The 22,755-nt window shown below is 39.6% G+C and overlaps 1 protein-coding gene across 2 annotated transcripts in view; it reads right to left on the bottom strand.

Annotated features, from left to right (window-relative positions):
* Positions 1-22,755, bottom strand: part of TRIM2 (tripartite motif containing 2) — a 112,158-nt gene that overhangs the window by 72,790 nt on the left and 16,613 nt on the right. The window contains exon 1 of one of the 2 annotated variants that reach the window (XM_066317687.1): positions 14,733-14,901. The exons of the other annotated variant lie outside the window; for it this stretch is intronic. The gene's annotated coding sequence lies outside the window, so the exon portion shown is untranslated. Of the gene's footprint in view, positions 1-14,732; positions 14,902-22,755 lie in introns of those variants that run through there. 2 annotated transcript variants of the gene reach the window in all.

The raw sequence follows: 22,755 nt of genomic DNA on the forward strand, positions 1-22,755 counted from the left end.
TACATGTTGCAAAATATAGAAATAATGTATCAGAGTGAGAGTAGGAGAAACTATGAATAGGTGAAAAGTCACTCCAGGAAGAGAAATGTTTCATCAGTGCATATAAAATACATGTGCTACAAATCTTCTGCCATCAACTATATATTGCACATAATGCACCTTATGCTGTTGCATTTTTTAATGGAACAGGATATGCATGAAAAGCCCTTGATGGATATGGATCAAGTGCCCAAACGCTGTACATGAGATTGTGAAAAGACTGCTATGAAAAGACTGTTTGTAGATGCACAAGAAAAAGCAAGTTAGCTATTGCATCTCTGACTCCCATGGAAATTTATTTAAGATGCTAATTCAGTGTAGCCACAAATAAAGAAACAAAAGACAGAGCAAGAATGAGCTGATTTAGAGGACTTTGTTGAAAAGGCACACTTTAAACAAAGTCACTCTGGGTACAACTCTCATGACTCCAGTCATAGCATTATGCCAAGGATGAAGCCATCTCTTTGTCCTTAAGCCTTGTATGACACAGGAAAACTGTTACCAGCACTGCCAAGAATACCAGCCCAGGCACCAGCTAAGTGTGATGGCCAAGCTGAAGCAATGACTTAGTTTTATCAAAAAAGGTCGTAGTCCCCCTCTCTTTAACACCATTCCCAGCTGCACAGGCCTGCTCTTCTCTCACAGGTATTGCAGGAACAGTGTGAAAGCTCACAGACTAAATTTGTGTTGCTGGATATGTCTTTCAGACAGGTTAATGATCTGACTCAATATCCCTGCCATGTTAAGCACCCGAAACACCACTGGAGGGAAACAGTAAACACATGAGGTTGAAGACAGAGAGGGAAAAAGGTGGAGACCAGAATCACCACGGGTTTTTTTCATATGCAAAATATGGCTGTCATCCCCAAAAAGCTACCATCTATGCTGGGGTGAAACTTAAAACCATGACCCTCAAACCCACACCATTTTTAAACACAAGATCCCAAAAGCTGATGAGACCCTTGCAGCTCAGCATATTCTATGATTCTCTGATATGATTCAGCAGAACTTTGCCCACTCCTTCAGCTGCAGGCTTCATTTTGACTCTGTCTCTTTCGTATTACCATCCATGCATCTGGCTTCTACTACTTATTGTTTGCTTTCCAAAAATGTTGGTTTTTTATTTTTACCATTTTGTGGCCTCAGCCCACCCTCACTCTGCCCTTTCTTCTCAAAACAAGCTCAGCTGGATGCTTTTTTGCCTGTTCTTTGTATCTCCCTTTGGGGCCAACAAGGAACCTCAGGCCCCAGGAGGCTCAGGCTAGCCAGTTTGTATCTACATTGCTGCTGGGGAGACCTGCCCTGGTACTCTGGCAGAAGCCACAGATGCTGCAGAATAGGGTGAAGTGAGATTTTTGTTGTGTTTTACTGGCCTGCTTTCAGTTATAGAGGGGGTTTCAAGTTATTCCTAGAAAACACACAAGCTCAAGCAATGAAAGACTTCAGGTAATGACAAAAGAACTGAAGCTGAAATGTCTCATTTTCTTGTTAAAAAGAAAAACAAATGGCAGAAATGGGAAGGGGAAGAGATTGTATGCAGATGCACCACGCAAACATATGAGACTGCAGTCTGTGGGAACTTGGGCTTAGTCCCAGCTCAGACCATGTGCATTTTGAACTTTGAGCTCTTGGACCACTTCCTAATTAGAGAGCAAGTGACACACTGTGGAGCTATTTAACCCTTTGGTGCCTCCTGAGGTGTAGCAAATGCCAGAAGACTCTCTGGGGGTGTGTCTAACCCCTGGAGGCCACACAGACTATAGGGACATATACATAGGACCTATCCCTATGCTCTAAATTAAGTGAAACGACTGCTGTCAGCACCTCTTTTCACGGCTCCCTACACAGAAAGGTCAGGCCTACAACTAGTCCTTCCTGTGCTGCTGACCAATTGCTGGAATCACCCCGTAATGTGCTTTCCATCCAGAATCTACCTGTCTTCAAGACAGAATATTTCCTTACGCCTCATCAGTAATGCTATGCCAAGGATCAGATCAAACAGAGATACCTGCCACAACTTAATAGTGTAAATAACACCACACTGAACCAAGAGACCTGCTTCTCTCCTTCACAGGAATGGAAAAGCAGCAGAGTATTATCACATTGTAACTGTAACTAAAAATACAATTATAGCATTAGGAGCTGTGTGGAAAGAAACAAAGATTATACAGCTGATGTACATCAACAGCTGTCATGACTATCACTGGTGTTCTAGTTAGATCTGCACTATGAAATCACTGTTAGTGATTTCATTTTTTATATCCCTTTGTAAAGTGATAATATTATGTCTTACCTATTTCACAGAAGTTCTTTGTGGATACATTTACATCTTTGAAGCTCTCATTGAAGACATTTCAGACATACAAACTGTTTTTATTTTCACAATTGACTTAAGAAGTATATCCTTTAAAAGCAAATAAACAGGATAGCTACTTTGGCAAGGTAAGTTTTTTTGTTTTTTTTTTTAATTTCCTACCTTCTCAAAGGTCACTCATTCCAAATACATTCCAAATACACTAATAAAAGGAGATGCACCTCCAAAAACACACGCACTGTGGGTAAAGATTAACTTCCGGCACTGTAGAGCACAGTAAGCCTACAAGTTTAAAGTTTGTCTAATCAAGTTTTCTCCCTAGCTTCTTTGTGTCCCATTTCCTGGTGAGAGATATTTCACAGCCCTCAATTGCCACAGAGTTCAGAGGAGGCCTTTCAAGTACAAACTACTCTTTGCACATGCCCTTCATTCCCCATTCAGGGGTAGTTGTGCTTTACCTTATTTGCAGACCAATGGCCTCATTTCTCATCTCACTTGGAATTTGGTAGTCAGAGTTTTTGAGCCTTAAGGTTTTTCTAGACAGAACTGTGACAGCAAGGTAGCAAGAAGTATCAAAGCTACATCTGAAATATCTGTGTAATGTATGTCAAATGTATGTTTCTCGTGCTGTTAAAGCAGGAGAAAACTCAGTCAAGAAGAAAAGCAAATTAGCCTATCTTGGGCATCATGCTGCCATAACTGGCTTCTATATCCAAGCTGGCTATAAGCTTGCTTAAGCCTTGCTATGCTACACTACAGGCATTTCTCAGTGAAATTCTGTGAATTAATCTAGACACAACATTTAAATTCCACTGTTGTTATGGGGTGATTCATGCCCTTCTAGAAGGGTTTTGCAAACAGTGCTGAGACACCCCTTGTCTCTGATTAAGTTTAGAGTCCAAGAAAATATTTCAGAAGGACAAATACTTTGGCTTTGGAGCAGACCTACATTCAGAGTGTCAGGTATGCTGACAAAGAGAGCCAAAAAAGAGCCAGAGACCCAGCAGCACACACATCCATCCTAATTTCAAATTACAAGATGACTTGTCTCCTGTTTATACTGTTATTTGGAAAGCCTGGATGCTTTCCAAATAACAGTATAAACATTTCCAGTGATATCTTTGGAACTGACAAATTTCTTATTATGGCTTTCGCAATGCGGGCTTTGTCACAAAGAAAAAGATATCTCCTCTCCAGTTTCTCATACTTCTCTGTGGCCTATGTTCTTGCTCACACAGAGGAACTCAAGAGAAATATCCAAAAGAACTCTTTTGTGCAGACCTTGCTGTTACACAACAAACAGACAGCATTAATTAGAAGACTGCCTTCAAGATAGCTGTGGTTCCTGCTCCCATAAGAAACCCTATTCATCATGAACTCAGCAGTAAATATTTCACTTGTTTCCTTGGCACAGAACCAAATTCCTGCATCAACTAGAGCAAAGGATGCTCAGAGACCAAGAGGGATTTGCCCATCACAGGAAAAATGCTCAGATTAGTGATGCAGTGACCTTGGTTCAAAGAAAGCACTTTAATACATGCCTTTCTGTCAAGCATATGAGAACTCCTGCTGATTTCACTGTCACATCAATGAGGTCAGCCATGGACTTATCCAGGAACTAAAAGGAATTAACTCTCTTCACACATACACACTCTCTGAATAATGACCAGAGTGGTTTGTGCCTAATGGTGCAGATGTGACTTGTCCCTCCCCTCTCTCAGTGTGGATCAGGAGTTTACCTCTCCTTGAATGAGACTACTGATGCATTTTATGCCTTCTTGCTGAAGTGGAGTGAGTGGGATACCAAAAAAACTGCTATAACCAACATACTTCTACATCCCCTTTCTATCCAGCAAGCCTAGACAAAGTGTGCCAGTTACCGAGCACGAGGAATCACCTAAATAATTTAACTGCTTGAAACTGCAGAGGCACAACAAAGGTCAGAATCATTGATTTGGACAATGGAGTCCAAAGAGATACTGGTGTGTCCTGTATAAGCCTTTAAGCAAACACAAGAGTCCAAATTTTTGGTATTCTAATATAACACGCTAATAAGAGGAATTTTAGTGAATTCCAGGTGCTCTCAAGTCAAGTTCCTCATGACTACCTATCCCCCTCAGAAAAACAGGGATGTTTCCTTTCAGTAGTTCTCAAGCAAAGCTCTGTTATAAGGGTATTCTGAGCAGCAGGAGAGGAAAATAAGACCTTACCATTAAAGATACTACAAATGTCAGCCATGCAGGAAAACTCAATTAAAATATAAAAGTCCTCTTGATCCAAAGTATTTATATGAGATTGTACATTTATATAGCAACCGTAAATTACAGGGAGAAATCTATATAAGAACATACTTGTAATTAGTATGAAAGTATAGAGAACATATAATTAAATTATTTATTCAATGTAAGTATAAAATCAACCAAAAATATTTTTTAATTGAAAACAAAAAATTCTAGATACTCTTCTTGCAAAGGTTAACTGGGGAGAAGAAACTTAAAGTATTTTGAAATATTACCCAGCCAGAAAAGACACTTGGAGATATTGTATATTTTAGCTCAAGCAAATAAATAAAAATGTATATGCAAAAGCAGTGCAAATGCTACCCAAATTAGTAAGAGTTTCCTGAAAATATGTAGCATGAAATAAAATTATAATCTCTATAATCTGCATCCAGCATCACTATGGTATTTTTATAGTAATATGAAATCAGTTCCATGTCAGTCTGGGGGTTTTTCCCAATTTAACAGAGACTTATTAAAAAAGCCCAACACTTCTCCCAGCATTCATTCTTGTTATTGCTCTATTCTGCCTCATTCCCTGAGCAAGGATCCCCAGATTCTGTTAAAACAGCCAGGGCTGCCCAACTGCAACACAGTGCTCCACCAGGCCCTTTGTGTTGACCAAGGCTACAACAGGGATTAAATCATAGCTCACACACTGTGATTCTATTTTGCATGCAAGGAACAAAATCTGTGTGATTATAATACTGCGTAGTACCCAGGGTCTGCATGAACAGCAGGCCTTGAAACTTTGTGTGCATTCACTTGTGCTTTTCTGCATGCTTGTCAAGGTCAGCAATGTGGCACATTTAAAGGAGGCATTGACAGGTTTGTTGTTTGCTCTCGGTTGCTTTCTGACTCGAGCTCAAGCTGCGAGAGACCTCACAGAAGGAGGCAATGATTGTTGCAATGTAATTGCTAAAATTCAGTAATTGCTCAGATTAATGCAGTTATTTTAAAGCTATATTTCCTGGTCATTTTAAGGTTGGGTGACAGACAGCAAAAACTACAAGTCAGCCAGAAGGAAGCTTATCTTGAATTCATCCCACTGGCATCAATAGATATGATGATACCTAAAACCAAACACATGCAAACTCCTTAATATTCCAGAGGATTCAAGAACACTGGTGTCCACAATACAGAATAACAGGTCACATGTGTTCTGAAAAGCAAATATTCTGCAGTCAAAAATCTGTTTAACTTGTGAATGAGGGAAAAAGTTAAACTTTCTCTGTAGTATTTCAAAAAATGAAACTGAAGATGGTCCAGTCTTTTTTCCTTTCACTTCCTCCCTCATCCACAGCAATTTCAGACTCTACAGCAAATTCCAATATCACTTTTTAGAAGGGGAAGACCCACAGAGATATTTAATCTCATCCTCAACAGAATAAATTACCATTCAGGATATTTTTCTAAGAAATCATGTTACACCTATACTCAGGAACTTCCTTCCTACACAGAGGTACTGAATGCCATGATGTTTGCCCAAAGCAGGATTTTGTTGTCAATTGTGCATGTTAATATATTAATGTACAAGCATGGTAATTTTATATTTCTTCATTAAGTGACTCCATTTCAGCTGTTAAGAGACTGACACTCTTTACTGGCTAGCGTGAAATTTTTCATGCTAGATATCTGCCTCATTAAAAAAAATCAGCCAAAATTATTGAGTTATTTCTGAGAATAAGATTAGGAAAAATCAGACTGCTTTGCATGACAAAAATTCAGGTGTCTTTATTTGAGAACTATGAAAATTCTCCATTTTTCAGTAGGAGCCTGGATACTAAACAATAGGGAGAGGCCTTAATCCAGACAATGAGATGAATTGTCTGGGATGAATTGTCCTGGGAGATGAATTTTTTTGGGATACAGGCAGCATGCTTTCTGTCCTTTCCTAGTTTGTGTAGCATCCCTTAAATGCAAACCTTGCAACAGAGGAAGATATTAAACCACACACATCCAATCCATTTCAATGAAAAATTATAGAATAAAATCACAAGGGACTGAAGGAAACTCTGGGATGAGGATAAGTATTGCCACAGACTGCCTTACAAAAACTCCTCCGTATGAAATACTGCTGATTTTATTGCATACTGTACTGTTTCTTCACCGTTCCTTCCTAATTATATCATGTTATTGCTATGTTAGCCAGCTCAAGACCTCACTGTGATCAAGAAGTGCGCTTTGCAGGTGAGCAACAGAGGAAGGTCTTCACCCAGACAAAGCCAGTGGAATCTATTCAGTGATTGATGCCAAGTGAACAGAACAAAGAGACTGCCCAGTCATTGTATTTCTCCAAGCTGGCTCTTAGTGGGATCATACTTTGACTATGGCAAATAAAATGGCCAACAATTGTTAGCAGCAACAATTAAGCCATTCATTGTGCCTTTTGGAGAATGATGGATGGAGTTTCTTGTACCATCCTCACCCCAGCTGCACTTTTTGTCAATTCCTCCTTCGTGGAAGTTGAGCAATTTGAGCATCTGTTCTGAATCACTAGATAAAACAAAGTGCTATGGACTATGGTACATACACATACCCACCAACAAATAGTCCTGTGAAAAGATAGTGACTCACTAACCTAGAGAATTGCACTGTCAGTGTGATAGGCAACCCTGTACCTACTTTTAATCCCCATATCAGATAAAAGCAATCAGCTGAAGGGATCTCTTTATAAAGACAATCTATTAACACCCTTATTTAGATAGTTCACCAGAAGCACAGATGACATAGTGATGTTGTACCACTTGTTGCCCAGACAACACTCAAACTTTCCTCTGTGACAAACAGAGGGGAAGAATAATTACAGAAAAATGCTTTCCAGATGATAATATCAGAGCAGTGTGGGGTCTCTGCTGCTCAAGGATCTCAGCTATGTTTTCCAAGCTCCATAAATCATAACATCAGCTCTGGTTTATCCTAGGGTTAGCTGGCTGAGGATACAGGAACATCAAAAAGACCTTTTTTCTTTCTGCCCTCCATAGCACTTGCACTCAGATGTGTCTATCTGCCCTCACATTTTCAAGAATAAAACAAAGAAAAACCTTTAAGAAAACATTTTAAGGACAGAACCATTTTAAAAAGCATTACTGTAAGCATGGGTGAGGGCTTTTGTTGCGACAAAAAGACAAACTCATACTTCCCAAGACACAGAAGTGTTTTACATGGTGGTCCTTCCCTATACATACTCTCTGACTGAAGAATCTATGAACATTTATGATAAAGAAGGAATTAACTTCAATTATTATTTCAGTGCATGAACAATCAAGGTCAGAACCAAAGCAAATCATCACGTCTCCTGATAATTACAGTGAAAATAATGACTTATTTTCTCATCAATAATTATTGACTCCTAGAAGACCTCTGATATCATAGCATGTTATTAATTTTAAGCATTATACAATGGCATCTATTTTACAAGCTTCACTATGTTAACTCTCAACATGTTCTTAAAAACAAAAGAAAAACTGAACAAATTCTCCATTTCTCATTTTAAAGCATAGACTATTAATTTTATAGAGAAAAAGAGTACTTTGGCCATTCCACCTAGTAGGGACACTGATGGTTGAAAGCCCATTAGGGATAAAATTTTGCCATGGGAATATGCAGCATTTTGGGATGGCTGTGTCTTGGTCCGAGGCTAGTAAGTATATTGTCCTGGGAACTCCAAACATACTAAAATAATTTGGGTGTTGGTTATCTAATTCTTCAATCAATTTTCAACCTTGTTGCTTTACTTTTACATAGCAATTACCCTGACTTTTACATAGCAATTACTACTGACTAATTTAAAATGTAGGGCCACACATACTGTAAAAAAGCTTTGGCAACCTATGGATTTCAGGTATGTCAGTGGGGCCAACACTCAGAATGCCAAGCAAGTTGATGTCAACTTCCACTTTCAAAAACCTAGCCATGACATCCAGCAGGATCTACTCCTCTGCATTCTGCCAAGATCACTTATTTCAGTGAACTTATTTCTGAATAAGAACAGAAGCTGGTTCATTACAAGGTATTCAACAGAGGTAGCTCAATATCAGTCTGAAAACTCCCTAATTTCTTAAAAAGAGCCCTTGTGTGAGTGAATTCCCACTGAATTTAGGGGTGGAAGGGGAGTGAAACAGAATAGAAAAGTATTTAACTTTTTTTCAATTGCTCCCCTAGATAGGTAAAGGAGACTCAAAAGTACTGAAGCCTTTAAACAAAGACAACCCATGTTTCCAAAAGACAAACAAGCTTTAGTGATTTGGTTATTTCTGATTTAGTGTCTTTAAAATTAAGTCATTACTTTTTGGAATGCTTTGAAATAAATGAATGATGGGACAGGATTTCAGAACGTTCTTAACAGTAATCCATACCATTCCTGGGGATAAACTGTTTTGTCTTTGACCTTCTAGCTTATCCCTTTGGGAATCACATTATTGTCTCATTAGAAAAGAGGTACCTATCTTAATATTCCTGACCTAATGAGTTTTGCAAAATCCTTTCAAAGTACTGGCTAACCAGATTTACATATTACTGTTTTATCCATTCAGATCAAGCTAGATTTATGATTAATTGCATGCTTGCAAATAATCTTTCAGACTTTTATTCATCATTCCCTGTATGAAAAAAAAAAAAAAAACCAGTAGAGGAGTACAACAGCCCTTCATGTTTGTTAGCTTGCATTTGTGTAGATCTATTCAACTGCTTTATGGAAGGGACAACAATGACATTGTTGTAATAAATTTAAATTTAGTTTTTAATATGTTACTAAAGTGATACAAGTTGTGGTGTCAATGCAAAAAGAGGTATCACAAATTATAATTTCAAAATGAAATTTAAAAATCCCAGGAAATTCAAGGTACAATATCTTTTGAACTGCAATTTGGCTCTCTCCTTCAGACTTTTTATTTCTGCATATACAACTAGGTTTATCACCTCAAAATAAAAATGGCTCTTAGAAATCACACTGGTTTGTGTGATATAAATTTCCAGAAAGACTAAATATGCATTTTGGCTCAGATATGTTGATTACATTGCTCAGTTAAGTTATAGCTTGTATTCACACACTACAGCCTTGCTTTGTGAAAGATGGTCTGCAGAGCGTGCAAACTGAACACATGAAATACCTTCAGCATGGAATAGTATTGTAATGGGGTTTTGTCAACTAGAGAGTTCACTGATTTCAGATGGCAGTTTAGTCCTAGTTTATGAGTATAAAAACTACTGTGTACCTTACACCATATCTTTCAAACAGAAGGTAGCAGAAAAGGTGATGTTAACAGATATGTGACTGCTCCTGAAATCTACTTGTACGATGGATAAGGAGCAGAGTGATGGGAAAAATTTGTCTTACAGAAAATGCAGATGAAGATTCTCATCTATGATACTCTCATCTCACCCACACTGTGATCCTCACTGTCCACCCCAAATCACAGTACATCGCCCATGAGTCAATTAGTGCCTGATGGTCAGGTGTCATGCTGCTGCTGTCATGCTATTTCATGTCAATAATCAACATTGAAAATTTAGATTCTGTAAATAATTAAAAGGAAGCATACTTCATTAAACTTAATAATGAATATTATTACCTTAGTAATTAGGATTTTCATGAATCTTATTAACTTAGTAATTGGCAATAGTGTCTTAATGATTTTAAGGGAAATCTCTGTTGGTGGTCCAGAAATATTTTGTAACTATAGTCATGTTTTGGTCAGTTGAGTTAATTTCAATTAATATACTTCATTAACTTAATGCTAACAGCCTAAGGGAGATACTTCATGTGAACCAGTAAGACAGCTTTAAAATAAGGTCACAGTAAGAGTATGTAATTCCCTAATTTTAATTACATGCAATTTCAAGCCCATGTCTAAGCAAAATCTGGTATCCTGAAGACCAATTCAGATAACACAGTACTGACATCTGTGTTTTGAATTCAGATAAAGAGCCAAACACGAAAGATAATAAGTGAGTGCAAAGAAGGTTTTGATTTATTTGTAATAGAGCTTGTAAGCAGTCTGGGAACAAGGATTGCCTTCTGTTTCTGTATAATAACTAGCTCAGTAACAAAAAAAGATACTCCTAGATGCTACAGAAATAGCAAAGAGTAATAATAATATAAATGCAGAATAAAATGATAATGCCATTGGTGCAAGTCAGAATTTCATACGAGGTATACTGATGGATGTTTAATGAACTGCACTGAATCAACCTGACACTGCACAGTTCTTAGGAAACAACCAAGTCCTGTATAATTTGATTTAAAAGAAATTACCACTGCTGCAGTTGTTTTTCTCAGATTTTTTTCTTCAAGCAAAGCTCACAGAAAACAGCAGCATCCCTATTTATTTTTTTCTTTAACATTATCAGATGATTAAATAGACTGGGCCTACATATGGTTTATTATTTGAAAATCAAAATCCAAAACTCAGCCTAAGTATCTGAGCTATGTTAATTTACATTAATTGATGCCTCTGTTACCTTTTTATTCCTCAACTGGATAAGCATAATGTTGTTCTTCCAAACAGATTTTTACATTTTGGTAATTCTCAAACAGCAGAAATGTTTGTGTGAAAGCAGATAAAAATTTGAAGACAAAGGAAAGGAGAAAGGAAGGTAAGGAGAGATTAACTACTGTAAGATGCTTATGGGAATTTGTCCTTACCTAGTTCATTTGCCTCAGAATTTTTCTTGAAGGGAATTAGGAGAAAGGAGGAGTGATCACAGAATAGTAATTGGAAAGAAAAGACCATCATGGATACATAGCCTTTCCTATAACTACAGTAGAGAGAAGGTGATCATGGAATGCAATGTTCCCAGTTTTAAAGAGCAGAGGGGAGAGGAAACACTTCCTCTATGAGTAGAAAGGAAGAACACTAAAACACATTTAGAAAAAGCTGCTTGCTTGAAGTAAGAGAAAACTTGCAGTGACATGAAACTGCTACCTTGAAAGGTAAGGAAAAAAGGAAAGAAATAGTGGAAAAAAATATTTTCCTTTTCAGCAACTTGGTAAGGCATCTTGGTAAGTAACAATGGATTTGGCACTCTTAAATCTAAATATTTAAAGCTTTGCAGGGGTTATCCATGTTGGCAGCTCACCCTGTGCTTAGCAAGGAGAATATTGAAAATTCTCTTGAACTGTGGCCAGTTGCAAACCGGCTGGACAAGACTGGTGTGATGCCATTACTGGTGTACCCTTTCCTATTCTCTGAGAGAGGTCAACCACAAGGTGAAGAGGTTTGTTCCCTGATCAGCCATGCACGCTGCCTGGCTTTCCTACAGACCAAGGTAAAGCATCAGGCAGCTTCACACCTCCCAGAAATATTTATGCAGCAAGGCTGAAACCTACGAGGCAGCCTATCAGTTTCACTGATCTGTTACCAGAGGTAAAGGTATCTGAGAATCTGACACACCAGCGAGCACGAGAATGCTCACACCTCAGTGCCTTCAGAGAAAGTTACAAAGCATTGATGCATGTAATAGCAAATGAGATTTCAGCTCAGGGCTGCAGCACCAAGAACTGCAGGGGATTGTTTAGTATGCAGTGAGCATATGCCTAAAAAGTCAATGCACATGCAATCAGAAATTCAGCATCCTGTGCACATCAGTGAACTTTGCTTAAGCTTCATCAGGATCCATTTACATTCTGGTTAAGAGATTTGGGAGGAAAACTGGTATATGATATAAAGAGCAAAATTAAAGGCCAAAATCTTCTTTTTGGGATATCTGTCAGGAAGATGCCTGAGCAGATTTTAAATAAAACACCTCTAAAATTTTCCATCCATGTCCCAAATCATCTCAAGAACTTCTGAAATTATTCAGGACACATATAAATTATTTCTCTACATTTTAGCGACTTAGGCAAGGGCTTTCAATGTATAATCCAAACAAGCAGAGGATTAACTGTCTTCAGCTGAAAGCCTGCCAGATGACTACCCTTCCCCACGCACATGGCATTTGATGTCTGCCATTTTAATATTTTGACATTTTTATGAGAGACATTGTCCTGAAAGGTCAGCACTTGTCTCAGCAGCTGGCTGGCTGCCAATCAGACTTGGGAAGCTTAGCTCCACAGCTGTCATCAAAAATGACCATTTTCCCAGCTAAGTTTCAGAGAAGCTATTAATTTATGTCTATGAAGGGAAAAAGGAGACAAGAGGAAGGAAAGGGAATCTTCAAAATCAGCTTTTACTTTGCTAAAGTGAAGACAGGCATTTATACATATACATCTGTTAAGGTGAGGCTGAAGTATTTCAAAAGCAGCTTATAAACACAACAGAGTCGTCAGATACCTGTTACAGCAGCATTATCAAGGGGTTTATACAATTAATGTGTTTAGTCCTCTACTGCAGCAAACAACACACATATAGTCTCCCTCATTGCTTAATGGCAGTCACCTGTTAACTGTGAAAATGACATTTTCACATGGCTCATGAAAAGCTGACAGTACCAATGGTCCCCAAGAAATAACAAAACCTGTAAATAAAGCAAGAAACGTGACATAGCAACAGAAACAAACTGGCTACAGCCTGCACTTCTTGTGCAATTATCTGACATTTATACTTGGTACTGATCACAGGCTGTTTTCAAGAAGCAGATTTCATTCACAGCACAGTAAGAATTCATTAGCCATAAACTGGATAAGTCAATAGCCAATACAGAAGTTTTGAATTAGAAAGGTGAATAAAACCCAACATACTGCTTCTTCAACGCTATGAGACAAAAAACATACTGGCAAGTATCAATTTTCTCCCTTACAGTATCACCACAACACAGAGAAACCTTCAGCTCCACTGCTTCCCAGCTACCTTACTATCCTGTCTTGATGCCACTGTAGCAGATAAAGATAGTTTCACGTATAGACAGAGTGAGATGGGTGAAAAACATGCATTGCTCACCGTGCTATGTTCATTGTTCTTATCAGGTCAGATGCAGACTTACTGGTGCCCCTTATGATGACTATTTGTTTGTGCTTCTGATAATAAGGTACTGTCGAGTTTCTTAATGAGAAGTCCAGCTCTGCATTTATGGATTTTTTAAAAAAAATTCCAGGTAAAAAATACCATGGAAAATTTTTCTTCTATGTGCTCACAGACTGTCAATTACTGCTGAAGTATCTTTCCTGCTGTATATCTAATACTATCTAATCTAAGCAGAACAACATCTCACTATGACCTCCTGCATTTGCTGGACTTCCCCTCACAGACAAAATGGCAAGCAGACCTCCCCAGAATCAACAAACACAACTGCAAACTATTTGTTATGGAAAGCTTTCATGCATCCCTTTCCCTAAGCAGCTCTTCCACTGAAAGCCAGAACAATACTGCAGAGAAGCTTTCCCTGTCAGGGATGTTTTCAGCTGCTTTTCCAAGCAGAAGACTAAGTTAGAAACCTTAATTAGCAATCTGAAAGCACCACACAGGCAAGGAATACTTACATTTGCAACTGTATTTGTGATATTTGCGCACTGATCCAGCGACTGGTGATTACAAAGAAGAGAAAGAGCTTTTTAGGCTGCCTTTCAAGTCTTGCAGCAGTGAAATGAAGGCTGCTATCTGAAAGCTACTCATTTTCTATATGCTGTGCTCTACTTGCTTCCCATGTGCATACAACACAGCTGCCAGATTTAATAACCATGTCAGCCCGCTTTCCCCAGAAAGCAGCCGAGAGATGACAGGATGAAGTAGCCAGCGCGTTAATCTGTAGTTATGGCTGCACTAAGCCTTGAATGAATGTCACAGTTTTATTGCCCTTGAAAAAAACTAAATAAAACAAATCAACGCTGTCTGTGAAAAAAGTAAGTGCAAAAGGATTTCAGAAATGTTAATCCATACTTGCCTCAGTGATATTAAAGTACATTAATGACATTTCGCCTTTTTTTTTCCCTGCTCAGTTAACAAGTCCTAGGACTTAAGGTTTTTTTCCTTACAGAATACATTTTTCCTAGCAGTGTATGCTTGTATCCCAAAACAACAAAACCATTAACTAACAAATTAGTTGAACTTCCCTTCTCTCCTGCTTCTGTCTGCAAGGAAGCATTTCCATACCTGCTTGTCTTTGCTGACTTCTTTCAGGAAAAAAAAAAAAGTTAATAAAAAAGAGGGGAAATTCTCTTTTACCATTTAAATTCTCCCACGCACAATGGTTCCTAGAGCACTGGACTTTAGTATCTGCTGCGGTCAGTTCACTGCCAAGGTGGAGCATCGCCGTACCTCCAGCTGTAAAACCAGTTCCACTCGAGGCAAGGGCGGCCAGACTTTACATGACAAGAGAAGGTGCCACTCATGCAGTCAAAAACAACAAACTAAAAACAAACCCAGAAACGCTCGGTTGAATCTGCAACAGTGCAGGGATGCCGCAGAGGTCATATGACATCTGTGCGCGTCTCCCTCTCTCTCATTTATATTCCTTTCACCTCCCTTGGAGGCACCTTCTCAGCAGGGAGTGGTTTCTGTGGAAACTACGGACAGTCGGTTTTCCCCTCGGAGAAACTGTTACTATGGTAACCTTACATAATGTATATGGCCTAGATTCTTTTTAAAAACAATCTAACCCTGAAATTCTCATTATAAAATTAGAGCTGATTTGTCTGGGGGGCAGGAAATACAGTTATTTAAAAATTGCATTAGAAATGTAGGATAAAAAAATCCAAATGGTGTTACAAATTAAATGAGAGTATAGGGGGCATATCATTGCATCAATCACAAAGACAAAATAATTTGTAAATGCCAGTAAATGAGTTCTATTATTTAGCACTTGTGGGAATCAAGGAGGAAGGGAAGCATATACTTGACATCATGGCTCACTGCAGCAATCAATATTGCATCTTGCAGAGTTGAAATTTCCTCTGTATGTTTATTCTTCCAGCAACCAGGACCTCATTTAATGAAGTAAGCCAAATACTGCTGACATCTACCCCATGCAAAACTGAAATATCAGCTTCAAAGTCTCTTACCCTACACTATGAAATCAAGCTATGTCAAAACTCCAGGAAGTGCCTGAAAGGAGCTGTGTGAGTCACTGAGGCAGAGCATGCAGTAGAGCAAAAATAGAGAAGGCACACTGCTGTTTATATGACTTTCCTCTCAGCTCAGAGACACACAGCCCTGGTGGGGAGGGCAGGGCAGGTCTGTCAGACGGCATGAGGAACAGGGGGATGTTAAGGCCCCAGCAATAGGGTTGGGCATGGGGAGCCTTCTAAGTCAGCAGCTGAAGACCTGCCTGGCTGGGAATGACATGAAGTAGTAGTCATATCACAGGTGTTTTGTGACCCCAGCAAAACAAGGTAGGTAGATGTCTCCTGTCCCTCCCCTATCTGCAGCCACCCATGCAGATAACCCTTATCCTAGTCACACAAATCAAAAGTCAAACTGTTAAGAAGGCAAAGCTAGGTATTTAACTTGACACAAAATTGGTGATTTCAGTTTGAATACTGTTGGGGAAACTTTGCTAAAATCCTACCTCTGAGATATCTGTACATCTGTGACTCAGTGGATTGATCTCTCCTGACCTATCAACCTAGCAAGTGTTCTTAGCATGTACCACATTAATATACACAGAGGACTGATTTTTCTTCTCTTCTCCTATTCATAAGATGAACAGGAGAGAGTACCTGGCCAACAGAACATTTCCCCAAAACATAAGCAAGGTTCTCCGACATCCTGCAGTGCAAAGGGGGCCCTCCAGGTGGGACAAAGCAGGCATGAAGCATTGCTTCAAAGCCCACAGCATTTTTCTATCTTTCTTGTGTGCTGGACATACCTTTACAAAAGAGATTCATGCTGCCTCAAGGTGAAGTATTGTTTGGGATGTGGCTTCTCCAAACAGGTGTTCAAGACCAGGGATTCACAAAAAACTTACTGGCTCCACAAGTAATGGGACATACTCTAATACAAAATCCCTCAAAGAGGTTTCACTGCAATTGGCAAAACTCCCTGGACTTTTAAATTAAACAGCACTGCTGCATAAATTGCATTGAATACCCAAACTGACCTAACCAGGAGATTTACTCTGACAATCACACAGAGCAGTATTTTATCAGAGGCTGTGCACACAAACACGCCTTTTTGTCTGTGAAACTCAAGGGTTGTATGAAGATGTGAAAGCATTAGACATTCTCTCTCTTTTACACAGAAAAATGAAGGAGATTTGATACATGGTGTTAACTTCAGTTGGGTTTGAGGAAGTTCAGCATCAGCAGGACACAGTCTAAAACTTACATGACTGAAAATTTTATGATTTATCAAGTATCACATTCCTAGACAAACATTACACAGGAGTCATGCCTCTCTAGCATTTGACTTTTAAACCCCAGGGCACTCCTGTTCTATCCACAGGACATACAACCACAAAGCATTATAATCAATCTTTTCCCCTTTTAAAAATAAAAAAATAAAAAGAAAGGAAAATGTTTTCAACAAAATGTCTACATCCATTTCTGAATTAATCTTATATACAAAATTAAAGAATAATTAGACAATGTCTAGTGGAATATATATTTTGTGGCCCTAGAAAAGTCAATATATTCAGAAAGAAAAGCAATAAAATGCAAAAATTCCTTAAGCAGATTAGAAAGAGCTAAGCTGTCACTTAAACTCATGTAGTTCTGACATTTTGCTGTGTAAAACCTTGAACTTCAAAGAGTGCATTGCACAAAGACAGCAACAGGGACAAATTGAGAAATGAATATTACAACAAGGTAAAGCAATGAACCTAATAGGTTATTTTTAAAAAAGCAGCAAACATCTGACATGGAATGAGAAGGCTCAACTACTTTTCATAGCTGTGCCAAGTCTCCCAACGCAGAAAAGCATAGCACAGCGAAAGTTGGCATGGTTTACATGACTTCTGGACTGAGCAAAGTAACATCTAGCCCGTTCAGTGTGGAAGCAGCGTGAACTTGCATCCTTCTCCTTTATTTATGTAGAGAGTCTGTGTGTATCCAACTCCTGGACACTCTGTGGCATCCTCAGGCAAAGGACAGGGTGTTTGGGCACACAGCTCAGGAATGGACATCTCACTAGTGCCACTGTGCTTCCAGGAAGTTAACATACAGCACTTACACTTCTTACCTCAAACTCTGATTCTGGCTGTAAGGGACCTGGCTGAGATACTGCTGAGAAGGCAGTTAGTCTAACAAAAGAAAGATCTGCATTCATAGCAGGACTCAGGCATACAAAGATGCAGCTGTAACCTATGAACTTGCTGTTAGTTTCCTTCCAGCAGGGAGTTAGCTCACTCTAGGAGTTAAAGCTTCTCTTGACAGCCCAAGATCTGCCAAAATGGCCTCTCAGCAAATAGATTCAGAAAAAAATGTAATTGAGCTGTTATGATCTGCACATTGTTTGGCACACCTCATGGAACAAGGCAGACTTTCAGTGGTTATTTAAAATGTCTTTCACCCATTCCATCAGTATTTATTATGTTTTCCACATCTTTTCCCATGCCATTACATCAGGTTTATGAAAAAAATATATTGACAACATAATATTACATATGACTTTGGTCAGAGATAGTAGTGTCAATGGAAACCCTTTATACAATATTACATCACTTATTCCAAAGGAAATCTCTTGTTGTCACACCACCTCAGTTAACTCCATGCCAGGCTTTCACACAGACAGGTTACTTATATTTCTAGGGCACTGACTGCTCATCAGATTTGCATTGCTTTTGATACTGCAGTCTCTTTTCTCTCATGGTCCTATTATAGTGAAAAAGTCCTACTTCCCATCTACTTGAATTGACATGCTTTGGATGATGACAAGAAAACTTAGCAGTAAATAAAGGAAGAGACAGATTCACAAAGAGGCACAGGCAGGGGTGTCAACTCCTAACCACAAGGTGCCTTGCAGTCTGCAGATCCTCCTGCCAAGATTTCTGTGCTTAAGCAATCCACAGGAATGACACCCACAAAAGCCAGCACATTAGCACAGAGCTGTCTAACTTAGCTACTGTGAATGGTAAGATCTTAAATTCTCTCCATGAACTTGGTGTCCTCATCTGGACTGCAGGAAAATGCCGGTCTCCAACTGGGATTCATACATTCTCATTCTTTTAAGGCCCCTTAAGGCTGACTGGGGAAGAGATGAGAGCCAATTACCGTACTCGAGAGATGACAGATTTTGGTTCAAATCTCCTAGCAGCCAGATAAAAGCTAAACCAACATTCCCTTATTTAATTTTATCTTTTTAGGTTATTTTAACTTTGGAATCTTCCTGAAGCTGCTGTCTTGCTATTAGCAAATAGCAAAGGGAACCCAAAGACAGAACAAAGACCACTCCATAGCCTGTAGTCAGGCTGTTGTTTAAGGCACTAACCTTGAAAGTCCAATCTCTGCCTCAGTAACTGGCTGTTCATTAGGTGCAAAATCGGGTTTCTGTGCCCACGATGGCAGGAGCTGTTTTGCTGGGGTTCAACAGGTGCTTTCTGAGCTCTGCCAGACTAACTACTTCAGAGAGGACAGGTACAGTGTCTTCTCTGCCTAAGTATAAGGGAGATGCTCAGCTGCTCAGCCCTTGTTGCTGCTTAGCATCTCCAGACACGTGGGTTATGTGGCAGGTTTTGAAGGCTGACATTCCTGCCTGAAGTATTTAAGGCGGCCATTAGGTATTTAAAGGCCATGTCTACAGATGTGGGTGCAGGGCCACCTGAGCCGGCAGGGATCTGCATACTGACTCATAAAACAGAAATGCCAGGGAGTGCAGGGCACAAACACACAATCTGGCTTTGTGCATGGCCACTAACAAGCCTTTGTGCTGTGCACAAACCTGCCCTGCATTGTGACTTTTCCAGATTGAAGGTTCCTGAACTCCAGTCAACCCTAGAGAGTAAGCAGGCCCTACATCTGGCTTCAGTCCCTGCATGGATCTTACCTGAGTTCAGCCAAGGAATGGTCATTATGGGGATTAAAACTAAACTGATTTCATCTAGCCTAGAACACACAGGAAACAGATCAAAGGTGGATTTCTGCCTGGGTTTCTCATGGATTTCAATTTTAGTTAATGCTTACAACTGCAGGCCTGCCTACTTTTTCCCTTGTTTTAGAAGCCCAAATCATTGCCAAGGCTCTGGCAGCCAGGCCAGAAAATAGTGACAAATAGTGTAAACTGATCTGGCAGACTTCATTAAGGGCAGATTAAACATTGACAGTCCCCAAGGTTTTTGTGATATGATTACATGACATGGCCAATGAACTAGTCACTCCCTAGGGTGAGAAGCAGAGATGATGTTCAACTGCCTGGAGAGTGGAACATAGACTATTCTGTGAAATTACATGTTACGACAGTGTAAGATACAAAGCACCATCTCTGAACAAGGTGCTTCACCTCAAATAAACCTTGTGACTAGCTAAATAAAAGCCCGTCTATTGCAGAGATGGCTGAGCAATGTAGAAAAAGAATCAACAGACCTGCAAAAGGACAGCACAGGAATTTAACAGCCTGTCCTAGTCAGGATATCTTGCCTTTTTTCCTATGCAAAGTCCATAGCTCTGTTAATTTAAGACTTTTTTTTTTCACTAAATATTTGAGAATCATCCCTCATTTACTGGATTAAACATTATCATACCAGAATGTCAAGAAGTCTCTGAGTTATCTGTGCTTATGGTAAGGTTGTCTTGAATCTAAAATGGTCTCATAGTTCTACTATCTTCTAATAAACTGATGTTTTTTCTTGCTCTACCAGGATGGTGGGTTTGGAAGTTTCTAACGACAAAGATTGCATGACTGCATTTCCCTTTTCATTCCATAATACTCCAAACACTTTCAGATTTTCTTTTACATCACCAGACCAAATAAATTGGTCCTATTTGAAAAGTTACCACTTAACATCAAAATGAGAATGTTATCCATCAATCTTTCTTTGTAGGTCCAGAAAGAAGCTTCACTGGTTCTATACAGCTACATCACAGGAGACTGCATTAAGATAACGATACACAGAACAGTGAAATTTGTCACTGAGCATCTGAAATTAAAGAGTTCTAGCAGTATAGAAATCATAGAATCATAAAGGCTGGAAAAGGTCTCAAGTCCAACCTTTGACTATATATCACCATACCTACTAAACCATAGTACTAAGTCTATCTGTTTTTCACGTTTCTAGAAATAGTGACTCCGCCACTTCCCTGGGGAGCCTGCTCCAATGCTTAAACACGTTCAGTGAAGAAATTTTTTCTAATACCCAACCTAACTTCTCATGGCAAAACTTGAGGCTGTCTCCTCTTTTCCTGGCACTGGTTGCCTGAGAGAAAAGACCAACTCCCACCTCCTACAACCTCCTTTCAGGCAGCTGTAGAGGGTAGTAAAATTCCTCCCTAAGTCTCCTTTTCTCCAGGCTAAACACTCCCAGCTGCTCTTCACAGGACTGGTGCTCCAGACCCTTTATCAATGTCACTGCCCTTCTCTGGACTCTCTACAGCACCTCAATGTCCTTCTTGTAGTGAGGGGCCCAGAACTGAACACAGCATTTGAGGTGACGCCTCACCAGCACTGAGTACAGAGGGAGAATTACTGCTCAGGTCCTGCTGGCCAATCTATTGCTGACACAGGCCAGGAAGTCACTGGACTTCTTAGCCACCTGGGAACACATCCCACCGTGGACCAGCATCTCCAGGTCATTCACCTTCAGGCAGCTTTCCAGCCACTCTGTCCATCTGTAGCACTGCCTCAGGTTGCTGTGACTGAAGTGCAGACTCAGCAGTTTGCCTTACTGAAACACATACAGCTGACCTCGACCTATTCAAACGAAAGGTAACAACCTCAACTGTGCCTCACTACTTTATCCAGAAATGCAAGAAATTCAGCTACTTAATCACTAGCATTATAATCAAAAGTTGAAATAATTCTGCAAGCTCCCACAGAACAGAGGGCCTCTAATTCAGGCAGAAAATTATTTGAATTTCCATGTTTCTCTGCTAAGATCTGGATTGTATCTACTGACATAATTTTGGAAGTGAGAAAATGCTGCTGAATGTGTCTCATGGCCAGGGAGCACTGCAACCAAGAGGCACAGCCCAGCTTCTTAGCTGTCTCATGGATTTAGTCACATGGAACCTGCTTCTCTTTGCTGCGGGTTCTGACTTTAACAGCCATTAGTGATTTCAACCACATCTGGACAAGTTTTGATGTTACTATATCTAGCAAAAGCCTCTTGAACACAGTACATGCAGTGTCCTGTTTGAAAAGGTCTGTCCTGCCTTTATTATTAAATAAAATTGTTTGGTTTGCTTACAGGTACTACAGAACATAGTGAGAGACAGGTGAAACTGAGGTGCTGCTATACACAGGGGAAGGTGGACCTGTAAAAGGGAAGTCAAACATTGTTTGGAAAACAAACGAACAGCTGGTGGCACATTTTAGTCCCTGCCCTGTCCACTGTCCCCCTTTTCCCTGCATTTTAGTACTTAGACATCATCACCATAAGCAGCATTCAGAACTTCTCTGCTTATCCATTTCAGACCAGGGAGCCCAAAAAAGAACAAGAAATAATTACCTTTAGGTCTTCTGCTTCATCAAGTCAGCACGGAGACAGCTTGTCACTTGCTCTGACACCATTTGTGCTAGAGAAGTTCTGAACAGAAATGGCTGTCTCCAGCCTCCAGGGACATCCAGAGGCAACTTCCTACAGCACTGCTTACTCAGAATGTCTTTATAATTGTTAGATACAAGGGAACAAAACACACAAACCAAAACTATCTACCAAGACAATTATATTCCAATGTGACTGACGCATTCAGCTAGTTAAGACTTTTTATGGCTTTACCTACAATTTAGAATGAATTGAGCAACTTTCTGGGTATGTAGAGGTTCCAAGAGTAATGGAAATATAACAGTACTCATTCAAACCCTGATCAGTAATCTTTTCCAGCAGTCCAGGCCAAATCAGCTATTTCAGTGGATTACTTAAAATTTAGGAACCACACACTATGCCATGCCTAAAAAAATAAATTCCTAGAGATAAATAAAATGCTTCAGAAACCACTGTGAATTAAGACAAAGATCATTACAAGAGGGAGGAAAGAGCTTCAAGGATGTATGTCAGCAGTACCTTTTATCTCTTTCAGGTTTTGCAGAAGTCATTCTCCATGCACAGAGAGTTCCTTGATTTCTAGAGGGGAATGGGCTCTAGCTTGGTGGGAAGGAA

This window comes from Sylvia atricapilla, chromosome 4, assembly GCF_009819655.1.
Source record: "Sylvia atricapilla isolate bSylAtr1 chromosome 4, bSylAtr1.pri, whole genome shotgun sequence".
NCBI classification, from domain to species: Eukaryota; Metazoa; Chordata; class Aves; order Passeriformes; family Sylviidae; genus Sylvia; species Sylvia atricapilla.